Genomic DNA, 24,734 nt, shown 5'->3' with positions numbered 1-24,734 from the left:
GAATTCTCTCTTTTTTTGTTTTTATTTATTGATGAGAGACACAGAGACACTTTAAGAAGAATTCTGAAGAACAGGCAGAGTGTCAGAGGGGAGAGTAGTATGTGTTAAAGAGACACAAGGGACAGATGAAATGGGAAATATGTGTATAATTATGGGTATGTGTACATAATATATACATAAATGCATACATTTGTGTATTGAAAGCAGAGCCAAAAAATTAAGTGCTAGTTGGGATGTGTGTGAAAGAAAAAAAATTATGTATAGAATTACTTCAAATTTTTGGCCTAAGCAACTGGAAGAATGCAATTTATTACAAAAATGTGGAAAGCAGTTAGATGAGCAATTTTTCTGAAGGGCTGGGGTGTAAATCAAGTGTTCAAGTTATAAATATGTTAAACTTCAGAATCTTATTCAATGTCAAAATGGAACTACTCAATAACCAGTTGCAGATATGAGTCTCTTAGAGGAAGAGTTACTAGCTGGAGATGAAATCTAGAAGTTGTCACATTATGCATCATACTTAATGCCATGAAACTGGCTGAGCTCACCCTCAGAGGCAAGATAGAAAGAAAAAATAGAGAACCAACTGTAGTGCATGGTGACATTTAGAGATGAGGAATGAAAAAGAAATTATATTGTATGAATAAAGAAAGAACTAGAATATTGTATATGAAAGAACAGAGAAGGTCTGAATATCCCTTAGATAATAGTATATAAGAATTCATGTTTTGCAACTATACCTTTTATAAAAGTACACTGCAAATTTTATGGGGATATTGTACTTGGATAAGGGAAGATGCTTTAGCTTTAACAATGAACCAAGAAATATAAAGTTGATATTATGTTATAAAATAATGGCAATGAACAAGAATATATATGTTAATTCTTGGTATGAAATCAGGCCAAGAGCACAGGCCAACACTTATCATTTCCAAAAGGTAATGGTGGAGCATTTGTTATAAACATCTGTAAATGGTCAATGGAAGTTAATGAAGAGGAAAGCCTACAAATTTCCCTGAATATAATTAATATTATTCGTATTATCAACCAGAGTATTATTTGTATTAATTTGTTCAGCAATAGAAGTTCTAATTGTCAAAGATATAAAAGTATTCCTTGGCCCTAATCTCATAAAATTTCACAAGAACCCTGGGTACATATATGCAGATAATTTCCTAATGTTAACAGAAGACCACAGAAATGCAATATTCATATTGGGGTCTAGTCCTGGGAACAATTTCTGTACATTTATAAGACTGAGAATTCTTTATTTTCACTAAGCTATCTCTCTTTTACTATATTAAAAGAATTTAATTACATTATAGCTGAATATACTACTACATGTTAATAGCTATATACTAACTGATGAATTTGGTACACATTTTTAAATTCATGCTTGTATCCTACGTTTAATATAGAGAAAACTTTTTAAAAATGCAGGGGCATAAAAGATAAGTCTACATTTTCTCAGATTATGTCAAGTTCAAGTCTCAGATAAGCTACTAGGTATAAGCAGATTAGATGATCAAATATGATGTGCTTTCTCTCAGCTTTTTTCTCTTTCTTTCAGCTTTTTTTTCTTTCTCTCAGCTTTTTTTCCCCCCCAACATTAAGGTGAAGGCCATAATATTAAAGAGAGGAATGTAACATTTGCTATTAGACTTTATGAACATAGCCTTCAGTGCTGGGGTAAATAATGAGAAACACATTTGTAATTTAAGTATGGTGCTTTGCCAGCTAGATGTACAAAATTTAGGCAAGGAAATCTAAATTATATAAAACAGATGAACAATTACTAACAAAAATACATAATTCACATGAATTTAAGAGAAGGTAATGGCCTACATTCCTCTGATCTCATTTTACCTTTATTTTTTACTATTTGGTAATAAGAGTGTGAATTTTTATTTATAAAAAAATAAGTCAAATCATGGAGATGTAACATACAACATGGTGACTATAGTTAATAAAACTGCTTTGTGTATTTGAAAGTTTCTAAGAAAATAGATCTTAAAAATTCTCCTTGCAAGAATAAAAAATTTGTAATAATGTATGGTGATGGATTTTAGGGCAGCCCGGGTAGCTCAGAGGTTTAGCACTGCCTTTGGCCCAGGGCCTGATCCTGGAGACCTGGGATCGAGTCCCATGTTGGGCTCCCTGCATGGAGCTCGCTTCTCCCTCTGCCTGTGTCTGTCTGTCTCTCTCTGTCTCTCATGAATAAATAAATAAATAAAATCTTCAAAAAAAATTTTGTAATTATGTATGGTGATGGATTTTAACTAGACTTACTGTGGTGATCATTTTACAATATACACAAATAACAAATTATTATGTTGTACACCTGAAAGGAATATAATAATATAATGCTATATATCATTTATAGCTCTACAAAAATAATTTATTTTTTTCTACAAAAGTAATTTAGAACAAACTTTAGTGTATTATTATCAACACATCAGCTTATTATATATGATTGACCTTGGAATATAGACAAGTTCTACTATAAAACTCCTAAAAGAAAACATAGGGGGAAATGTAGGGGAAAACATAGGGGAAAATTCCCTGTAAAGCAATTTATTATATGTATATTATATATATATGGTGTGGCTGTGTGTGTGTGTGTGTGTGTAAAGTGTACGGTAGCTCCCCTTCCCCCAAAATCAGCTGTTTTCCTTAATCATCTGTATTAGTGTCAACAAATGGCTACGGATACATATTACTTTGAGAATTAAATACATAATTATGAAATTTATACAAGCCAAAGGGCGAGAGGGCTCCCAGTTCTGTTCTACTGGGATATGTGTCTGTTTTTAGTACCAGAACAATACTGTTTTGATTACCATAGCTTTGTAATATAGTTTGATATCAGAAAGCCTGATGTCTCCAAACATTGTTTTCTTTCCCAAGATTGCTTTCGGGATATGGCTTCACTGGTAAATTCTACCAAGTGTAGAGAAAAATTAAAGCCAATCATTCTCAAACTCTTCCAGAAAATTAAAGAGGAGGTAACATTCCTAAGCTTATTTTATGAGCCAAGAATTATGCTAATATCATAGCCAGATAAGAACTCCACAAGAAAAGAAAACTATAGGCTAACATCTCTGATAAATACAGATGCAAAAATTCTCAACAAATTTCCAGTAGACAAAATTCTAAAGCACATTATAAGAATCATACGCAGTAACCAAGTGAGATTTATCCTTGGGATGAAAGGGTGGTGCAACATGTATAAATCAATCAATGTTATATACCATATTAATTGATTAAAGAATAAAAATCATAGAATCATTTCAATAGATGCAGAAAAAACATTGACAAAATTCAACATCCTTTCATGAGAAATACTCCCAATAAATTGAGTATAGAGGAAACATACCTTAGCATAATGAAGGGCATATATGACAAGCTCACAGCTAACATCATATTTAATGGTGAAATGTAGAAAGTGTTTCTCTAAGGTCAGGAATAAGAAAAGAATGCCTACTCTCACCCCTCCTATTCAATATAGTACTGGAAATTCTAGGCAGACCAATTAGGTAGGAAAAACAAATAAAAGGGATTCAAAATAGGAAAGGAAGAAGTAATATCATCTTGCAAATGACATGATCTTGAATATAAAAACTATATCTATATAGTTATATATCTATATACTTATAGTTATATATCTATAAACTATATCTATATATTCTGTATAGAATATAGATCTTTCTTATATAGAAAAAAGAAAGAAGAAAGAAAGAAAGAAAGAAAGAAAGAAAGAAAGAAAGAAAGAAAACCCTAAAGACATCTAAAAACTATTAGAACTAAGAAACATATTCAGTAAAGTTGCAGGATACAAAATCAACATACAGAAATCAATTTTCTATACACTAACAATGGACTACATGAAAATGAAATAAAGAAATAAAACCCATGTGCAATGGCATCAAAAACAAACAAAGAAAAATACATAGAAATAAATTTAGCCAGGGAGTTGAAAGATCTCTATACTAAAAAGTATAAGATACTGATTAAATAAATTGAAGACACAAATAAATGGAAAGATACCCTGTGTTCATGTGGATCTGTAGAATTAACACTGTTAGAATGTCCATATTCCCTAAAATGATCTACAGATTCAATATCCTTTTTATCAAAATTTCAGTGGCATTTTTCACAGAAAGAGGAAAAAAAATCTTAATATTTGTATGAAACCACAAATTTCAAATTTTAATTCATAGTTCAGAGACATTTCTGGCAGAACTGGAGTAAATTTCTCTAATAAATTTTCTTTAATAAGTCTTTAATAGATTTGTTGAATAAATCAATTTAGTAACATTTAACATTGAATAGTTAACATTGATACAGTAAAAAAAAATTTTGATTCTAATATTGGTTGTCATGGCTTCAACTAGTCATAATGGCTAATTTTTCACTTTTACCTTTGAGTCTATATTTATCTATGTGCCATCTAGAATAATATGTTTTAAAAATATTCAAATGTAATCTAAATATCTTAAATGAATGAGGTTTCTTCTCAAATGTGAATGTAAAGTATATAATTAAAGTTTACTGATTTCATCCACACTCTTGCCTTAATATATATGTCAATAAAGAGCTGGACCAGCAAAATATCTCACTAAATTGACATTTATATGGTCAAAGGAGAGCATAAACCTAATTAGCCTATAGGAAATAAGTTCATCCTTTTCAACTCATTAGCACTATGATCTAACGCTGAGATAGTTAAATCATAAAGCAGTTCATAAAACTGCCAAGGCATTCATTTTTAATATCAAGTGTAATCCATGGTTATTGTTCAATATTCTATTTGTCACCTCACAGTTCTTCAGCTGGATAATAAACTATTTCTTAGTTAGAAAGCATCAACACATACACATACACACACACGCGCACACACACACACACACACACACAAAAGCTTTGTCTCTATACTGTTTATAGAAAGAAAAAAAGACCTCTTATCTAAGAAATGCAAGTTAGAAATAGTGATAACATTAGTCTCATCTGGAATAAAAGACTGTGGGGCTCATATCTAATAAGTACTAAAAACTTCTTAGAAGAAAATTGCCACAAATGGAAATACTTTTTTGTTGTGTTTTCATGTATTCTATTTTTTTTTCTTGTTTCTACTAGTAAGACTTGTGCCAGGAATGTTTTTCTGGGTAAGACAGCAAACATACTCAGAGAGTTGTGAATGCTTTGGATGACTAAGAAAGGTTACCAGCTAGACACATAGCCGCTGCTAACCAGGAAAAGAATAAAGTTCCCAAAAGAAAGAATAAAGTTTGTTTTTTGAATGAAAGAGGTCATAAAATAATTACAGGGAAAAGTATGGTGTCACACTCATTGTTGGACTAAAGACATTTCATGATGTAGTATAATAAAATTGTGTATAAGAATCCAAGATGTAGGGATGCCTGGATGGCTCAGCTCAGTTAAGTGTCTGCCTTCAGCACAGGTCCTGATCCCAGAGTCCTGGAATGGAGGCCCACATGAGGCTCCCTGCTCAATGGGGAGCCTGCTTCTCCCTTTCCCCCCCCCAGCCCCCTACTTGAGCTTCCTCTCCTTATCTCTCTTCTCAAATATGTAAATTAAATCTTTAAAAGAAAAAAAGAAAAGAATCCAAGAGGTAGTGAGACAACTTGAGAGTCTACACCTACAATAAATGATCAGCAAACATTTTCCTGCAGTGACCAGAGAGTAAAATTTTAGGCTTTGTGGGCAGTATAGTCTCTTACAATTACTAAAAATTTCTTCCTTCGTAGCATGAAATAGCCCTAGATAATACATGAATAAATGATCATGGCTCTATTCCAATACAACTTTATTTATGGACACTGAAATTACAATTTCATGCAATTTCCACAGGTCATGAAATAGCATAATTCTTTAAATCTTTTTTCAACCATTTAAAAATGTAAAAAAAACATTCTTATGGGCAATACAAAACAGGGCTGGATTTGACCCACAAGTCATAGTTTGGCTTAAATGATCACACAGAACTTCAAAAAATCCAATGTTGGTTGAAAATAATAGTAAAGATATACATTGATGAAATCCATTTTAATTGAACATTAAGAGGTTTGCAAATGGAGAAGATAAAGCTGATAGACTTTTACTTTTTTGTGTGCTTGTCTTTACCCAATACAGAAGGAGTCTCAAATCACCTAAAATAACTAGGGCCTTCAAGACTAAGACAGTCATTCTAAATCACTTAAGTATTTACAGATGCCAGGCTGGGTGCTGAGAATGAGTCAGTGAATAAAGGAGACAAATTGTCTAACCTCAGGCAACTTACATTCCAAAGTAGTGTATTGGGTCAAGTTCTGTAGAAACAGAGGCTGAAAAAAGAAGGGGACAGAGGTCAAGATTCAGTAAAAACTAAGCAAGAAATATTCTTAGCTGGGGACTGGCTTCACACTGATCCAACAGAGAAAATAATGCAGTAAGAATGCACCACCACTGGCTGCCTCTTGAGGGAAGGAGGTGGACTTTTTGCACTCACTGGAGAGATAGCTGCTGTTTGGCCTGAGGGAAAGTCTGTCAAGACAAGGACACAGGAGTATCTGGGAATGGTTAGTAGGAGGATCTGTCCAGGGAACTAACAGTATCCACTACAAGAGGGAGATGAATACTAAACATATTAACATTTAATATGCCAGGTCATGACATGGTTGTGTGGGTGAAAGGGACAGAGAATGATGTGGATAGAGATTGCCTTTTTAGATAGAGTGATTAAGGAAGTCCAAATTAATTTCGATTATTACAAAATTTGAGAAGAGACCAGAGGAAATTAAGAGTGTTGGTCATGTGGTTATCTGAAAGAAAAAAATACTTTAACTTACAATAGAACTAGCCTTGGGATCTATACCCTAAAAACTACAGAACACTTGTGAAAGAAATTGAGGAAGACACAAAGAGATGGAAAAATATTCCATGCTCATGGATTGGAAGAATTAATATTGTGAAAATGTCTATGCTACCCAGGGCAATTTACACGTTCAATGCAATCCCTATCAAAATACCACGGACTTTCTCAGAGTTGGAAAAAAATTATTTTAAGATTTGTGTGGAATCAGAAAAGACCCCGAATAGCCAGGGGAATTTTAAAAAAGAAAACCATAGCTGGGGGCATCACAATGCCAGATTTCAGGTTGTACTACAAAGCTGTGGTCATCAAGACAGTGTCGTACTGGCACAAAAACAGACACATAGATCAATGGAACAGAATAGAGAATCCAGAAGTGGACCCTCAACTTTACGGTCAACTAATATTCAACAAAGCAGGAAAGACCATCCACTGGAAAAAAGACAATCTCTTCAATAAATGGTGCTGGAAAAATTGGACATCCACATGCAGAAGAATGAAACTAGACCACTCTCTTGCACCGTACACAAAGATAAACTCAAAATGGATGAAAGATCTAAATGTGACACAAGATTCCATCAAAATCCTAGAGGAGAACACAGGCAACACCCTTTTGGAACTCGGCCACAGTAACTTCTTGCAAGATACATCCATGAAGGCAAGAGAAACCAAAGCAAAAATGAACTATTGGGACTTCATCAAGATAAGAAGCTTCTGCACAGCAAAAGATACAGTCAACAAAACTCAAAGACAACCTACATAATGGGAGAAGATATTTGCAAATGACGTATCCAATAAAGGGCTAGTTTCCAAGATCTATAAAGAACTTGTTAAACTCAACAGCAAAGAAACAAATAATCCAATCATGAAAATGGGCAAAAGACATGAAGAGAAATCTCACAGAGGAAGACATGGACGTGGCCAACATGCACATGAGAAAATGCTCCGCATCACTTGCCATCAGGGAAAAACAAATCAAAACCACAATGAGATCCCACCTCACACCAGTGAGAACGGGGAAAATCAACAAGGCAGGAAACCACAAATGTTGGAGAGGATGTGGAGAAAGGGGAACCCTCCTGCACTCTTGGTGGGAATGTGAACTGGGGCAGCCACTATGGAAAACTGTGTGGAGGTTCCTCAAAGAGTTAAAAAATAGATCTGCCCTACGACCCAGCAATTGTGTTGCTGGGGATTTACCCCCAAAGATACAGATGCAATGAAACGCCAGGACACCTGCACCCCCATGTTTCTAGCAGCAATGTCCACAATAGCCAAACTGAGGAAGGAGCCTTGGTGTCCATCGAAAGATGAATGGATAAAGAAGATGTGGTCTATGTATACAATGGAATATTCCTCAGCCATTAGAAACGACAAATACCCACCATTTGCTTCGATCTGGATGGAACTGGAGGGTATTATGTTGAGTGAAGTAAGTCAATCGGAGAAGGACAAACATTATATGGTCTCATTCATTTGGGGAATATAAAAAATAGTGAAAGGGAATAAAGGGGAAAGGAGAAAAAATGAGTAGGAAATATCAGAAAGGGAGACAGAACATGAGAGACTCCTAATTCTGGGAAACGAACTAGGGGTGGTGGAAGGGGAGGTGGGGGGGGGCGAGTGACTGGGTGACGGGCACCGAGGGGGGCACTTGATAGGATGAGCACTGGGTGTTATTCTATATGTTGGCAAATTGAACACCAATAAAAAATAAATTTATATAAAAAAAAGAACTAGCCTTGGAATGTTCTATGAAGACTGACAAGGTAGATGTGGCTGGAGTGGTTAAGGACAGGTAGTTAAGTAGGTAGGAATTGAGCTGGAGGGGAAAGAAATGGTGACAGATTACGTAGAGAGCTTTGTAGATCATTGCAGGGTGTGGAGCTCTTATACTAAGAAAACAAAAGCACTAAGCTCCACAAGGTATCTTTTAGAACCTGAAGGTCTCTCAAAAGCTATCTGGTCGAACTCCCAAATTTCAGAGAATTTCTACAGTGGAAAAATCCCACTGAAGCTAAAAGACAAGGATGGAGTTCTAAAAATGTATGGCAAGCAGCCTCCCATTTAATACATTTGAAGAGAATTCTGCTATAAATATTTGAACAGTTTCTGTATATTAGGTTTCATTTGTTTAAGTCCTGAATCTTTACATTATCCCATCAATGGCAAAACTTGTGAGGATGAGAGCTAGCTGGCTGATGTAGACAGAATGCATGCTCATGATCCAGCATTAGCTTGGCATTTACTCTAGCTATAATTCCATCACCGTGGGGAAGAGAAATGGTGATATGGTTTCAAACAAGTAAGCCATATTCTCCTTACATGCAATGGTCAGCTAGTTACTTCCAGGATGACTACAGCTCCATAAATTGTCAGTTCTACTAGGTCCAATGCAAAGTATTTTATGTTCAAGTTGATGAATGGAGAATAGCAGACCATCCTTGAAGGATAATCTGTAGGTAGTTATAAAGCAATTTAAAAATGACACTGCACATGAATACCCAATAATACTAATGATATCCTGTTGCTTCTATTAGTTTGAAAGAAATATTCCATTTCATATTAGTAGTGGCCTTCATAGAAATATTTATTGGTTCCTTCAGCCCTCTGTTGTTGTTGTTGTTGTTTAATGCAGAGTAACTATATCCTGTAATTCTACTAAATCAAAATACTTTTATATTCTCCAATGCATAGCCATACCTTGTTTGTCTTCTTAAAATATAATATCTAAAGTTTCGGCTTTGCCTTAAAAAGTCCACATAGCATTCTGATGTCAATCTCATATATAAGTTTCTGATCCTAATGGTGCTTCTTGATTATTTGTTATTAAAAACTTCTTAGTGTGGTGATTAGCTCTTACTGAGGACTTGTCCTTGAAATAGAAGTCTAATTTTCATCTCTATGTCATGCTTTTTTTTTAAGTATGCTGAGATACCATTGACAATAAAGAGAAATTTATGTCAAACTGATCCATTTGGTGGAGTTATAGTTTTTAATTACACATCCTTATCTTAGTTTAATTGAAACAATATTTAAAACAGCATTTAACCATAGATCTTTAAAGGATAAATGAATAAAAACTCAATTATTTCCTGCAATTATATATACTTTAATATTCTGCTGGGACAAAGTCATTTCAAAATAATGTATATGTCCTCTGACTTTTAAAAAAGTATATTCCTGGGCCTTGTGGGTGGCTCAGTCAGTTAAGTGTCTGATTCTTGATTTCAGCTTAGGTCATGATCTCAGGGTTGGGAGATTGAGCCCCACATCAAGCTGTCGCCACACTTGCAGCCTACTTAAGAGTCACTCCCCCTCTCCTCCTCCTCTCCCATTCTCTCTTTCTAAAAAACAAAACAAAACAAAACAAAAACAATAAATAGATAAAATAGTATATATTTCTGATATACTGCACACATTATTTATGTATTCTTGTTTTAACTATATAGAATATTTAGGTATAAAAGAGCATTTACTTCCTTTGCTTACAGTTTAAGTGTGATGTTTGTTTTATATCAAATTTGTATCATATATATGTAATATATTATATTCAAAGTTGGCAAACCTCAAGAATACTTAATGGAATTTAAGCATAGCCAGGAATTCTCTACTTTAAGAGAGCAAATATAAGTCCTGTGAAATAACCTGTGATATAATTGGTGAGGAAGCATGGCCTACATATGCCTAAGTCTTAAATTTCAAATAGAATCTAATCCCTAATTGTTATTTACTTCTGTGCAGACAGTTGCTCTCAACAGGATTCTTTAATTAGGAAGATAAATGGTTCTAGAAAAAGCTCTAACTGATTATAAAATATGTTTCTTAGAGGAAAAATTGGTTGAAGTTACGGGCACTAAATACATTTGTGTCTGCATGTCAAATGCATGTATTAACTTCATTCTTGCAAAGCCAAGAGCTACACACGTATAAGCAGAACTAAAATTGATTGAATTTAAGATTCCAGCAGGGATGTCATCTATCAGTTTCCCTGCACAGCACTTAACCCACCTTTCTATTAATGAGACCTCAGATTCTTTGAAACCCTACTTTTCTCCAGTGCATACACTAGAACCATTGATGAAAGTCTTCCCCCCTTATAGCCAAGGTGTGAGCTTGTCACTCAACTTGGGCTGCTTCAATTCTTTTACTTGGGAATGTGAATATTGAACAGAGTCAGAAAAGCTGAAAATAACTGGAAGGGATTCAACTCAAATGCAAATAACCCATCAACTGTCCCTTCCTTCTTGCTCACATCTCTGGATTTTATTTAGTCCCTATTCTTTCTAAGAACTAACTGCTGGGTCTCCTTTCTGCGACTGCACTGCTTTGTATACATCTCAAATTCTTTTTTTCACTTTATCTAGTTAGAATCAACTTCCATTACTTACAAGATCTCTGACCAATCAAAGCTCCTAGAAATGATAAAATGCTATACACTCAGAAGAAAAATTAAATATTTCTGTTTGGTAGTAATAACAAACAAATTAGAATTGGCACATAAAATGTCCCTTTAATCTCAAATTGGAAAGTTCAATAAACAAGTGATTATAAAATAGATAAATGGTCACACCTCAGCAAGACAAAAATATTGACAGTTTGTAATGCCTAGCTGCAGCTATTATAAGTGACATTAGAACTACAATAAAAGAGGAAATGGTAAGATCACTAGTAAAATGGGGAAACCTTTAGATAAGACCAAGTCTGAATATTCTTTCATGCTGACCCAGTATTTTCCTACAAAAACGCCCCTGATCAATTTTGCTTAACCATGTTTTATTCCACAGGACTATATATTTTGCTTTGTATGTATTCTAAACTCTTTCATGTTCCTCAGTGCATTTTAAGCTTCAACTGGGCAGGGGTTATGGTTACTATCCTTTCTATATTTGGTAGAATGAATCGTGCAGAATTTTTATTCTATTAACACATAGTAACTTCATTCCACCTAATAAGTGTGTGCACATGCACACACACACACACACACACACACACAGGCCATTTGAACTCTAAGATTGCCCGCAGTGATTAGGTAGCTGTAATCAGGGGTCTCACAAAGCATATCCCCCAATTTTGCCATTAGGAAAATATTCTTTTACAACTATTGTCAATAAGCAATTGTACCCTTTCTTCATAATTTCATGATATAGCATCAATATTATATCATCTATTTTTTTAGTTAAATAAATTTCATATACTTAAGGAGAATACAGCTCAACAATAGAAGCTCTAATACTCTTCCATGGCAATCATTTTAAATTATTTATGACAAAATTTATGTCTATTTAAAACCCAAGTTCTTTATACAATTACAGAAGGGATTTCAGCACAATAGTCAAATAAAGCATCTTACAAAGACTTTGGCATTCCTAAAAAGAAATGCACACAACAAATTATGCTCATTAGAGAGCTATGAACATTAAAAATCAATACCAGAAGGAAGAAGAAAATGACTACTCAGTCACAAATGTTCTGAATATCCTGATAATCAAAATAAAAAGAACATAATCACTTTTATCATTCAGAGTCTCAGCTTCCATGAGTACAATTGTGATAGCCTTGCTGAAATGTGTCTAAAGGGTGAACTGCTGCTCAGCTTAAAGCCACTGTTTCCATGAATAAATACAAATCTAGTCCCCAGATTATCCAAGCTTTAAGAGAAATTAGAACTGCTGATATAAAAATTTCCCAAACTTGGAACCTGGAATTTAATTCACAGTTGGTAGGCTAAAAAAGTTAACTCTGAGATCAGACTTCCTGAGCTTATGCCTTGGCTTTACCATTTACTGAGGTTTTACCTTGGACATGACAGTAAGTCTCTCTATAACTCATCTGGAAAACAAAATAATACAGTTGACCCTTGAACACGATCCACTTAAATGCAGATATTTTTCAATAAATATGCACACAGCACTGTAAATGTATTTCCTCTTATGATTTTACTAATAACATTTTTTTCTCTAGCTTACTTTATTGTAAGATTACAGTATATAATACATGTAACATACAAATACATGTTAGTTGATTATTTATATTATCAGTAAGGCTTCTCGTCAACAGTAGGTTATTACTAAAGTTTTGGGGGAGTCAAAAGTTACACATAGATTTTTGACCGCATGGGGATTGGTGCCCCAACTCCTATGTTGTTCAAGCGTCAATGGTAATTATCAACACCAAAGGGGATTTGTAAGAATTTATATGAGATAACTGTGTGTTTGATGTATTTTAAATGCTTAATAAATATTAGCTATTTTTACTATTTAAAAGAATGTGTTAAAGAATGTGTTATAAAACCAAAAAAATATCTGTAGTGATAGGTATAGGTCATTAGTTAAGACCTGTGATTTATAATTATTCCTACTCTTCAGAAGGGAAAATGCATCAGGTTTTCAAGGAAAACGTTTTCTACAGCATTCACTCTAAAATAATATTGTTTTCATGCAAAACTTCATACAGATGACGCAATATAGAGAGTAGGTATAACTCAATGAGTTCTGCAATGTGACACACCCCTCACGATCTCCCTCCAATCCCACTTTCCAGGCATATTTAATCCTATTTAATCTTAACCAAAAATCAAGTGGTTTGAAACCTTGCAATAATGTCTGAATACACTATACAATAAGAAGCTGATTTCATGTGTATCAACCTGCTTTAGAGATAGATTTTTCCCTAAACAAGATTTACTGTCCATCAAGTCATTATTTATGAGGATTCTCTTAAAGTGCATATAATACATACCTTATTCCAAATCTTAATTGGCTAAATCTATATTAACATGTTTAGTGTATTTATGTGATAAAAGGTAACAAAGCTTCTGTGATTTCCTTCAAAAATTAAAATCTTTCCTCATGCATCAACAAAGTATTATCTACCATCACAAAACCCCATGAGAGAAAGAACATCTATCTCACTTCCTATATTGAACTTCAGCTTCCCATAGATAAATCCTTTGAGGAATAGTTACTATATTTTCTTCTGTTTGCCTTCTCAAATGCAAATCAGAACACCAATTCAGGCAAGCCCCAGTTTCTACACAGGGAGTTCTTTATTAACCAAAATTCAAGTCTTAATATTGATTATCTCATTCCAATCCTCCTAAGGAAGATTCCTGTTCTGAAAAACCTGCCCACTTGATGCTTATCTAAGCTGGTCTTGCTGCTTTGCCAAAATATGATTTATTTTCAAATTTCTCTTCTGAGAGTTCACAGATGCAGTGCAACAAGCATAAGGGAAACTAATTACCTCTTCAGCTTGTCAGGTTTCTGAAAGACATGAATTACATATCAATTGGCAATATATAACAGCAAACAACAGAACCTAGCCTGAGGATATAACCTTCTATCATCTGTGCCTAGCCTCAATTAAAAGTTTAGTTGCACATGTGTACAGTTAAAGTATGTAGGCAAACCTGTTCAGAAAAATAAAGATTTTGAATACATCGTGTCTTTCCTTTGCTGCCTCATATTTCACTGCTCCACTAATTCCATGCATCCCCTCTGAAACCTATAACTGACATTTCAAAATACCAACCAGTTCATAGCATCCTTGCCGCTTGCAATCGAATATAAAACATGAAGAGAACATATTTGGTTGATCTAAAAAAATGCAACTGCAAGACTGCACAAGCTGCCTCATAGGTTATAGCGATGATTAAATGAGATGATATGTGAACATACCTACATTTAGTTTTAAATACATAAAGCTAAAAAAAGTACTAAGTAGAAAGCTAATATTTTTTTTAAGTTTCATAAAAATAATGAGTAAGGGAAATCACTCTGTAGAAAACTGTCCATATTATTGATATACTTGGGGGGGTGTGGAAATCAATGAAATATAATTTTAACTATCATTATTGCCAACTTAAATCCTTAGTATTTCAACTGTAGTACATTCCCCAGGTATCCAAGAAAATACTTTTCTTTATAAAAAAATCATGTCATCACTTAGTAGAATACAATTCCCTGTACACACTGAAAAGCTTCCAGTTGAGCACATTAAGTTCTTGCAAAAACATCTATTATAATGCAAATTCTGAAATATAAAGACACTCTAGAATTTCTGTCTATAAAGCAAGCTCATTGAGAAAATTCTGCATATTACAATGGGATAATTTTCCCCCACTTAAGGTGCTTTATATCTGAAAGCACAAATTAGAGGGTAAAATTAAGAGACATTTCTCCTTCAAGACTGAAAATGAGATAAATCCTAAATGATATTTGCTGTTAATTTTATCTAAATTGTCAACTAAAATGTCTGAGATTGAAGCACATTTTAGGCAATTTCAAACTATTATTCCTTTGCTCATTTTAAATAATGGAGCTATCTGCAAATATAAGAAAAATAAAATGAAAAATATCACTGTTTCATATGAGAGTATTTTCAGTCATCTTTTGGCTTGGTTTCAACTGTTTATCTTAAATCTGAATAATCTTAAAAATAATACTAAAAGATTTATAGAATATCCCCTTTTAAAAGGTTGTATTTGACATTGTTAATAGTGATCGTTAATTATTCTACTTATTATAAGTTTCAGAATGACATTATGTTATGCCTGGCTGATAACTTGAAAGCTCTGTAATTATAAAGAATGACAAAATGTTACTAAATTGCCAATATAATTAATTCAGGTTTTTCTCAGTTCATGTTGAGATCAAGTGAGCAAAAATTAAATAATAATTTAGAAGAATTTAATAACAAATAAGACAGATCTATATGATATATACATTGAATTCCACACCTGGAAAAGCAATGAAGTTTTATTCCCAAATTCCCTTAGTTCATAAATTTTGCCATATTAGAACACAAAAAAAAATCAATAATTTAAAAGACAGTACCAGTAGAGACCATATTTTCTGATCACTATGCACTATAGATAGAAATAGCAATTAGAAAATAATCTAACAATATCCAACATCTGAAAATCAAAATTATTTAGTCAATACTTTAATTTTGTAAAATTACAGAATATTTTAGGGGCATCTGGGTAGCTCAGTTAGTAAAGTGACTGACGTCAGCTTCAGCTCAGGTCATGATTCTGATCATGAGATTTCAGGGATCTCTTGGGATGGACCTGTGTCAGGCTCCGCATTCAACAAGGAGTCTGTTTGTCTCACTTCCTCTGTCCCTCCCCCAGATTGTGCTTTCTCTCTCTCTCTCTCTCTCTCTCTCTCTCTCTCAAATAAATAAATAAAATCTTAAAAAAAAAACCTATAGAATATTTTAAATACTATATATTGGAACCTAATTGACAGAAACCAAACAGTTCTCAAAAAGCCTTAATACTCATATTAATGAAGAAGAAACAGTGAAAATATGTGAATTAAATATCCAACTCATAGTTAGAAAAAGAACAACTTAAGCCTAAAAAAGTAAAACATTTTAAAATGATAAATGAATAAGGAAAAAATTATACAGATGATAAGCGAAATAATAGTTAATTGAAAAGAAACAGATAACCTTTCAATATTCTAATCAAGAAAAGTAAAGAGAAGAAAGCGTATACACAAACCCCCCCGTATGGGACTCCATGTCACAACCCTAAGATCATGACCTGAGCCAAAAACAAGAGTCAGATCCTTAACCATCTGAGCCACCTAGGCGCCCCAGTGCCTAACAAAGTACTCCTTAATGATAACAAAAAAGAGTCAACAATCTTTGCTTAAGCTGCTATATCTCTAGGGCTTCTGCCATCCTGGTATTGCTACTCAGATTACAACTACTACCACTTCCATACGCTAACGCCACTGCCATCACTGCTACAAAGGTCAGCTCAGTCTTTGCCTTCAGAAATCAGTCTTTGGATGCTGCTCTGGTGGCCAGGTGCTAGCTGCTCAAAAAAGGCTTTCTTCTCTTTCATCTCCCTCTCTTCTTTTCCTATCTGATCCTAGCAGTTGAAAGAAGGCTATCTCTGGTCTGTCTGGAAGGATTACAACTGGAACTGGAACTTTCCAGAGCCCCTCTCCATTTTCCCTAATGACAATGTGAAATACTTAAATCTGAAGGTTCAGTCCTTCTTTGCTGATTTTTCTTGGCTATGGATATGAACCTCACTAACTGTTCAGAAACAGACTGTGAGGCCCAAAGTGGTTCAAGACATTTACATCACTTGAAATCCCAACTTCACATATCACAGGCAATGCTTTTCTTTGCACATCAAGGCCTAGAGTCTTATAGAGTTAAGTGTATCAAGTTTCACAAAAGGGCTTTATTTTGCCAGTATCTTACCTTCTTAACCTTTCCTTTTAGGATATATTGGTTAGTTTAAAAATATGTAAGTTTGAAATGGTATTAAAAGTTGCATATAAGTATATATCAGCATAGAGTGGTGCTCGCTGTGAGAGCTCAGAAATGAAAATATCATGGGTAGTATTGGAACTCTACCACATACTATATTTGCAGCCGGGGAAAGTGACTGAACCCTGCTCCATGTCAATTTCCTTAGCTATAAAAGGGATATAATTATAGCACCTGTAGTCCATATTATGGTGGTTCAAAAATAAGTCTGTTATATAATATATATAACATATGTACATAGATATGTAAAGACCTCAGAACTATATCTGGAACACAAACTCTCAGAGGATATCATTTCTGTTTCTTATTCTAGACACTACTCTGAAGAGTTAGTGGTGCAGGGGTGCATAAAGAGCAGTTCTAAAAACTTTTAGAAAGAAATACAATTATAAATTATTATAACAATCATAATTGTAATGAGAAGATGGAAGCCAATTATTTAACTTATGCCACATTTGCGTGATGAAAGCAAAATGAAAAACATAAAAATGGATAAATGATGAATACAGGAATGATACATTCAAGTACACTAAGCATAAATGGCATTTAAATAGTTGCTGAACACTTAACTGCAACCCTGAATGCAATTATAGACATCTTGAGTAAAAATATTGCATATAGGTTTCTAACAACAAATATTGATTTATGTTAACACAGATGGGCAAGTTCAGTATGGAAAAAGAGCAAGAATAGAGTACAATAATAGTGATTAATCAAAAGACAGCTTAACCCAATTTTATAGTTTGGGCAAAAATTATATAATTATTTTCCTAAATAAAGAAATAAGATTTTTTTCCAAAAAAAACAATCTTTGACTGTAAAATCTTAAGTGCTCTAGGAGAAGTTGCATTTTAGAGGTGTAATGATATAAAGTTTTAGGTATGCAAGATGAATAAATTCTAGAGATTTGCCACAACATTGTGCCTTTGGTTAATAATACTGTACTATGCAGTTAAAAAAACAAAACAAAAACAAATTAAGAAGCGGTGTGCCTGGGTGGCTCAGTCCGTTAAGCATCAGACTCTTTCTTGATCTCAGCTCAGGTCTTAATTATTTTCGGTTGTGAGTTTAGGTCCCACCTTGGGTTCCCAGTGCAGCACCCACTTAAAAAAAAATAAGAAGGTAAAAAAAATTTAAAATTAAAAAAAAATAAGAAGGTAAACCTCACATTTAGTGCCCTTACCACAAAAAAATAAAATAAGATAAAATGAAATGAAATTCAATCAGAAAAACTTTAATTTAAATCCTACTTTGACATTTATATGTATATAAGTAATATGAGAGTAGGAAACACATAACAATTTCTGAGATTTTTATTTTATTATGTATAAAATAGAATTAAAGAGATTGATTTCAGGACTCTAATGAGGATAAAATAAAATATTTTAAGGTGGCAACTTATGTAGTAATACTTGGAGATATAATGCGTGTTCAACAAATGATTCTTCTCTCCCCCATTCCATTATTCTGCTCTCACTTTTATTCATTATGCATATACTTCTATAATTGTCATACATCTATCACATATCATCTTTAATATCAGCTTAATCATCAGTCACCTCAATCAATTTCTGTGTAGTCATCTTTAATCCTGTGACCTTGCTAAATTAGTTTATTTGTTCTAATAGTGTTTTTGTTGTTTTGCTTCACTTTTTGTGGACATGAAGCATTTTAGGAAAAGAGTGGCAAAGTCAGATTTGCATTTTAAATAGATAATTTTGCAGCTGTGAGGAGGATGTATTTGAAAGAGGAAATGCTGGAGGAAAGGAGATTATTTTTCAACACTATTGAAACAGTTACTGACATCCAGAAGTCTAGCAGGAATATATAACGAGACTAGGAGTATACTAGAAAATGAATTAAGTAAGATAATTGCTTAATTTTTTCACAGAAATTAGCATGTTTATTTTAAGAAAATTGCTTTCAGTTCTCTTTTCAATTAATTACATTTATTGTACTCATTATAGCTCATGGACTTCTGCTTCTGGTAATGTCAGACCGTGCAATTTGGACTAGTTCTCTTGATAAGGAAAACTGAAAACATCAGACACCGTGTGTGTGTGTGTGTGTGTGTGTGTGTGTGTGTGTGTAGTGTCCACCACACACACACACACACACACACACACACACACACACCATACTCATTTATGACCTAATATAGTAAGAAAGTAGTGAAGAATTGGGATCAAGTTAGGTCTTGGACATTTAGGTCTGATAATTGTCCCTAGTTTTATTTTTTTATTTTTATTTTTCCCCAAGTTTTAAAGGGACTAGCCTAAGCATATTTGACAGCTTCATAGGGCTCTAGAGGGGCAGGTGTAGTCAAGTTCTGATAAGATGATGTGGCTCTAGGGAATCCTCTTCATTTGAAATTGAGACTCTGAAATGCCATACTCAAGAAGAAATACACCTGGATGATAGATATCCCCAGAAATTATTTGAATAAAGGTAAATGAGGATTGCTATTTTCCTAGGCCATAATAAATACATGCTCCCCCTGTAGGGGGACACATGAGATGTGTCCCATACACATGAGAGGACAAAACATTAAGAATAAACAATAACATAAATAGTAAACAGAAACAGATCATAAGAGTCCCAGATATTGAAATTATCTAAAAGACTTATTATAACTATGCTTATAGTGTTCAAGGTGATAAGATTGTAAAATTTCACAGGAAATGAGATTTAAAAACAAAACAAATGAAATTGTACTGTCAGAAAAGACAATAAACACAACAAAGAACCAAATAAATAGATTTGACAACAAATTGGATACAGTAAATTACTGAACCAAAAAATGGATATAAAATGTTCCTAGTAAATCATAGAGAGATAAAGCAGTAGAAAATACAGGAAAAAAAAGTGTAAGAAGGCATAAAAGACAAAATGAGAAGAATAAACATATGGAAAGTGGAATGCTAGAATGAGAGGAAAAATGGAATGTAAATGAATTTTAAAAAGAGCAAAAATGGGGATCCCTGGGTAGCTGGGATCCCTGGGTGGCACAGCAGTTTAGCGCCTGCCTTTGGCCCAGGGCGTGATCCTGGAGACCCGGGATCGAATCCCACATCGGGCTCCCAGTGCATGGAGCCTGCTTCTCCCTCTGCCTGTGTCTCTGCCTCTCTCTCTCTCTCTCTCTGTGTGTGTGACTATCATAAATAAATATAAAAATTTTAAGAAAAGAGCAAAAATGTTCCCAAACTAATACAGGGCATTGTTCCCAAACTAATACAGGGCATTCAGAATAAAATGACATGTTAAAAATGCCAAAGGAAAATAACCACTACGTTAATATTCTATACCCAGTGAAAACACCCATGAGGAATAAAGGTGAAATAAAGAATTTTCAAAAAGTCCTAACCTGAGAAATTACTCATCTGTAGACTACACTACAGGAAATACTGAAGGCTGTTCTTCAGAAAGAAGAAAAATGGATCAAATGGAAGAGTCAAGACCCAGAAAGAGTAATCAGTAACACAAATGGTAAATGTGTGAATAAATCTAAGGGAATATTGCCTGTATATATCTACAAAATAATATCTTTTGCATCACAGATATGGGATTAGAAGGCAGGTAAATACACATTAACATTACACTTTAGCATACTGAGTTTGCACATCACAATTTATACATTAACTGTTATAAGAATAGCAAAATAGTATAAAACTGTCAGAGTAATAGAGAAGGAAATTGAATAATTAAAAATAGTATTCAATTCAAAAGGAAACATGAAAGATGAATAAAAGGAGCACAAGACAGACAAGGAAATAGAAAGCCCTTACTAAGACAGTATATTAAGCGCAAATGTTCAAGTAATCACAGTAAATATAAAGAGACCAAATAATTAAAAGAGAAAGATTGTCAGTTGGCATACAAATAAAATCAAGAACCATTTCCTATCTTTGCATAATACACATAGAAACACAGACACATTGGAAGTAAAAGGATAGATAAATGTGTACCGTACAGACTAAGAAAAAAGAAATCCTCTATTGTACAATTAAAATCAGACGAAGCACTATTTCTGAGAAAATGCCTGTCTAGGAAAAGCAGTCACTTCATGATAGTAAAGGGTCAACTGACCATGAAAATAAAACAATGATATAGTAGAATGCAACTAATAACAGTTTCAAACACATACAAAAATTAATAGAATTGTAAAGAAAAATAGAAATTCTATAATCATAGGGGGAGACATTATACCAACATAGAATTTTAGGCGTGGAGCTCTAAAATGGAAGTTACATTTTTAGAAGACAAATTAAATTTACCTAACAAAGTTACCAAAACAAGTGACTTCAGAGATCTTAACTGATTAAGTTTCTTCTAACTCAGGCAATGCCAACTGCCATAGATTCTTTTGCACAGATTGAATATAGTCCATACGACCATATTCTGATGACAGAATAGATTAGGCAATTAACTTACTCTTAAATGACACTTTGTATAAATATCGTTAAATGATGTTTCCCATATACACAATTAACAAAGATATAATAATCTTGCTATCATTTGGAGCTGATTTATCTCCTTTATCTTAGAAATATATCATTAGGTAAGATTTTATCATGAAAAACTTTTAAATTAATAACCACTATTTTTTAAACTCATCAATCAATGATCTTTTGGTAAGTCACCAAAACATAAATGCACGTTCTAAACTCTCATATAAATACATAATACATTTTGAGCCAAAATATTGCATATTTTAATTGAAGCAGATTATCCTAAAAGTAGACATAAGAGACCCATAAGTAAAAATAATCCAGGAATATTAGTTTAATATCAAACAATGTAGTGACAAATTCTAATCACATCCATTTTTGAACAATTTCCTCTAATTAACACCAAAATGAACATGGGCTTGCAGGAAAAACAATGTTTCAAAGCAGAAATCTTCATCTTAATGTTGAATACTGCAGGAACAACCGTCAATACTCACACCTGTCTTTGCAGGCAGTCTGAGACCTCTTGACCTTCTGGGAGAGAGAGTTAAGAGGAATATTTACCTTTTTCCCATAGCACCTTTCCCAAGTTTCAGTATCAAGGATCTCACTTCTTGGGAAGCAAAAAAGGATTTAAAATTTTCATTTTGGGAGAAATTTATCATAATTCAAGACCCAAGAGAGAAATTACCAATCATTCAGAATATCACTCAAAAAATGCTGTTATATTTGGGAGACATTAGTAGATCTGTATTTTTAAAAATTAAGAGTCATAAATCAAATTGCAATGCAAAGAATAATTTAAAATTCAGGTACTACGTTCCTTTGATCTACTAATCTTCACTAAGAATTATTCACATAATCTTTATGACTGTTAAGTAATCAGACAATACATTTTAGGTGCCTACTAAGGTCTGTGATATATAAGCTAATAGAGAGCTACTATTTTGTAAACTAATAAATAGCAGAGATCGATGCAAAGATGTGTGATATAATTAGCTAAAGTGTGATAGTCATGTTTGTAAAGCATTCTGCATCTATAGTTCTAAACTTTTTCTCTCTTCCAAACTAGAACATTGTGGTAGTTGCTATCTAGCCTTGAGCCATAAGGTCCTGAATAGAAAGATCCAGAAAAAGCAAACAGTGTAAATTTCAATGTCTCTGTTATTGAATCTAGATTCTTTCTTCAGAGTTTAATAAAAACAAATGAGTCATATGCATGCTAATATGAAGTACACCAAATTAGACCATAAAATTTAGTGGAATACCCAAGTTAGAAATTCATCTTAAGGATACTAATGGCTATTTTTCTGTTGATATCATTGATCATAAGAGCAACAAAAAAAGAAAAAAAGAAAAAAGAAAAGAAAGAAAAAGAAAAGAATCAATAACTAAAAGATAAGATATTCAAAAATTTAAAAATAATCAAAATATTCTACTTTCATTTTGTCCTTCCATGAAATGAAAGTCAGATATAGATTTCAAATAGAGATAGCAGTATCATAACATTTCATAGCTATCTATCCACACCATTTCTTTCATAAAAGCTGGTTTAATTTAGGAAATAAACTCTTTAATAAAAGAACATGAAAGTATGAAGAGAAATTGAGTTTGAAGTAAAAATGGACTAGTATCTCTTATTCATACCTTCAAAGCAAGCCATTTACCTTCTGATCTGCCTTGTTCTGATTTATAAAATATCAAAAATGCCACAATCTCTCAATACAAAACCCACATCTTTCTAAAAGGACCTTTGAGGTGTAATTTCAACACCAGCCTCATATATACTAGGACTTTAGTGTTATTTATAAACACTTTAGCCATAATATGCTATAAGTTGTATTTGTTTTCTCGTTTTATCAAGATGTTTAATATATGATGTCTAATTTTTATGACTATATGAGATTTGCCAAATAAGCACAAAGTAGATACCACAGAGAATATGTTCAACAAACAAAAGAATGACTTTTGTTTTCATTTCATTATTTAGTACTTTTGAACAACAGCTACAACATGCCAGATACTGCTGCAGGCACAAAATGCAGCTGTAAACCATTAGAAAAGAATCCCCTGGCTTCATGGAACAGAGTCTAGTGGAGGGAGAAACACACAATAAACGAGGCAAAGAAATAAAGTATACACTGTTCTGGATGGTTATAAGTGCTATGGAGAAAAAGCAGAGCAGATGAATTGGAAATATTAAGGAAGGAGCTGTTTTAATTTTGAAAACATTGATCAAGCATGGCCTCACTGAAAAGGTGGTATCTGAGTAAAGCCCTGAAGAGCTGAGAGAGTCAGGCACGTGGTTGTTTGGGGGATAACTTTCCAGGCCTAGAGACCAGCCAGTGCAAAGTCCCTAAGGCAGTTGAATGCTTGATATGTGGATCAGCAAATACACCAGGATAGTGGGAGTAGAATGGATGAGCTAGAAAACTGCAGGAGATGCTATCAGATGGAAAAAGGGAAGGGGACAGCCGTTAGATCTTTAGGTCAATTTAAACACCCGGGCTCTTACACTGAGAAGGGAAGGCATTTCAGAGATTTGAGCAGATGTGAAACAAAATTTGACTTACCTTTTATCAGAATTAGGAGCTTTCTTGTTGTTATTTTCAGAGCAGACTGATGAGGCACAAGAACATAAGCAAGCCATCAGTTAGGAAAAGCCTGTCTGATCCAGGTAAGAGATGGTGACTCTAACTAGGATGGAGCTATAGATGTGATTAGCGTAGTTCAAGTCTACATATATTTTGAAGATAAAACGAGGAGATTTTACTGCCAGATGGAATACAGAATGTGTGAAAGAAATAAAACATTGAGGTTTTGGCCTAAGCCAACAGAAGATTGACATCGCTATTAATTCGAGATGCAGAAGAGTAAGTGAAGATCATGAACTCAATTTGGGACGTGTTAAATTTCTGTATTTGACAGTAGGAGTCTGAAGGTCACAGGAAATGTCTAGATTAGAAATGTTAATTCCAGAGTCATCCACATTTAGATGCTATGGTAAGCCAGGAGATAGAAGAGATCATCAATCGTGTCAGCCCAGATGGAAAGAAGCAAGGTACAGGTACCAAGTCCTGGAATAATCAGGCATTAATGGGTCTGGAGTGACCAACAAC

The 24,734-nt window shown here is 33.7% G+C and overlaps 1 protein-coding gene across 8 annotated transcripts in view; it reads right to left on the bottom strand.

Moving 5' to 3' along the window:
- PPFIA2 (PTPRF interacting protein alpha 2) overlaps positions 1-24,734 on the bottom strand; it is a 465,246-nt gene that overhangs the window by 423,142 nt on the left and 17,370 nt on the right. The window lies entirely within an intron of this gene.

The sequence above is a fragment of the Vulpes lagopus genome, chromosome 23 (assembly GCF_018345385.1).
Source record: "Vulpes lagopus strain Blue_001 chromosome 23, ASM1834538v1, whole genome shotgun sequence".
Taxonomy (NCBI): Eukaryota; Metazoa; Chordata; class Mammalia; order Carnivora; family Canidae; genus Vulpes; species Vulpes lagopus.
This window is presented reverse-complemented; position numbering and strand designations above follow the sequence as displayed.